Raw genomic sequence first — 2,187 nt, 5'->3', positions numbered from 1 at the left:
ACCAAATGAGAAACAGTACATAACTTTAACCTTTAAGAACAAAGGTATTCAATATTTTAGATAATTCTTGTGTATAAGTGTGGGATGTGGTCCATGCCCGTGAGAGTTCTGTGTTATTGGTTTCATCGCATTTGCAAAGTGATCTGTAATCATAAAATCCTCCAGCTCGATGTAAATGAATGCAAAGCGCTCAGGTTGCAGCGGATCGTTGTATGGGCTTGTTCTCTGGAAGACATTTGTCCTTTCATTGAACCCTGCACAGCAAGCCTCCCCCTCCTCCCTTCCTCCTCCCCCTCCTGCCCCACAATCCCCCCAAACTCCCCCACCCCCCCAACACTTTGCCAATGGGTGTCTCTGTTATATTCGCTAACAAACGGCGAATCACTTTCTTTCGACCTGACAAAGGAATTCATTATCCTCCATGCGAGGAGAATAATCCAGATATAGTTTCCTCCTCATGTGTTTACAGTTTGGCAGCCTCCACAAGTAAGAGTCTGCTGGGACCAAGGTACTGTGAAGACCACGTCCCAAAGGGGGGACCTGGGCCGGACCTGCACCCGGGGGATACCCTCAGACCCACCCGGACCCTAACCACTGGAGGTCACCCACGCCAAGAGCCATGCATGCCTGATTATTACACAGCATTCACGCTACTCCATGAGCTAACGTTATGCAAGAGAGCGTTTGGGATTAGTGGTTTCTTGTGTTGTGTTAGAGGTTGTTGTGTGTTGTTGGGGTTTTTGTGTGTTTCTTTCCGTTTTTTCCAGTTTCTTGGTTGAAGACCACCGCGTGTGTGTGTTTGTGTGTGTGTGTTTGTGTATGTGTGTGTGTGTGTGTGTGTGTGTGTGTGTGTGTGTGTGTGTGTGTGTGTGTGTGTGTGTGTGTGTGTGTGTGTGTGTGTGTGAGCGTGCGTGCGTGCGTGCGTGCGTGCGTGCGTGCATGCGTGCGTGCGTGTGTGGGTGTGTGTGAAGTAGAGCAGGAGAGGGGGGGTTATAGTCACATGATCAAAGCTCATCATACAGCAGAAATCAAATGCACAACCTCAAAAAGTGGATTCTTCATTTTTTCTTTTTTGATATCTTGAAATCTTCACCCCAAGGACTACAGCTGACCATCTAAAGCTTGCACCTCAAGGCATCTGAGAGCCTATGACCACGACTGATCCAGAACATGTACCAAATCAACTACAGCATGCCTTTTGTGATTTGATGAGGAAAGGTTTCCTGGCAAAGAAAGCCTTGACAAGCAGGCAAGCTTCAATGAGCTCCGCATCAACCCCTGTCTTTCCCCCATGCTGTTCCTCTTTCAAAGGTGTCTGTTAGGGACCTCTGCACTCTGGGTACTGTGGCCTACGAAGAACACAACTGGTTGTTCTGAGCAGTAAACTGTACAAAGAGGAGGTACACCTCACATGCACGCAAACACACGCACATACACACACACACACACACACACACACACACACACACACACACACACACACACACACACACACACACACACACACACACACACACACACACACACACAAACCCACAGATATATCATCATCTCCTTCCCGTTGACTCTGAGCAGGGTCAGATCGAAGCATGATGTCCACACTGTCCATCAACAAGATACTTCCAGGTAGACCGCTCAACGTGATGCTGTTAATACTAAGTGCCCCCCCCCCCCCTCTATAAACCATGCATTACTGCACACCGTTTAATGAAATGGGATAAAGAGCAATGAAGTCATGTTGTTTGAATGCTTTGCCTAAGCGTTTGGGCAGGGACTTTAACGTACGGCCGAGTGTGTTTCAACTGATTTTGAATGAAGTACACATTGGTGTGGTCTGAAAGCACGTTGAAATGGATTGAGGTGGATTTTCAGGATCCACCTCTGCTCTGATGAGGAGGTGGGGAACTGGGGGATTTGGGGAACATTCCCATGAGGAGTTCAGGGACATGAGGACTGCTGTGATGCTTTCAACTAAACAACTCTAAGGAAATCAAAGATCTCATTCAAGCCTTGCATTGCAGATCATTTTGTGGAGAATTAAATCACTGGAGCATCGTGAATATTTAGTCAATAGCCTACTCATTTTTTCCAATTATAAAAATCACAGCAATGAATATTAAAATGTTTTCATAAGCTATTTTACTGACGTGATCGAAATCTTGATGTTAATCTAAATGAACGACAAAA

Source organism: Gadus morhua, chromosome 6 (genome assembly GCF_902167405.1).
Source record: "Gadus morhua chromosome 6, gadMor3.0, whole genome shotgun sequence".
Taxonomy (NCBI): Eukaryota; Metazoa; Chordata; class Actinopteri; order Gadiformes; family Gadidae; genus Gadus; species Gadus morhua.
Note: the sequence above shows the minus strand (reverse complement) of the source record.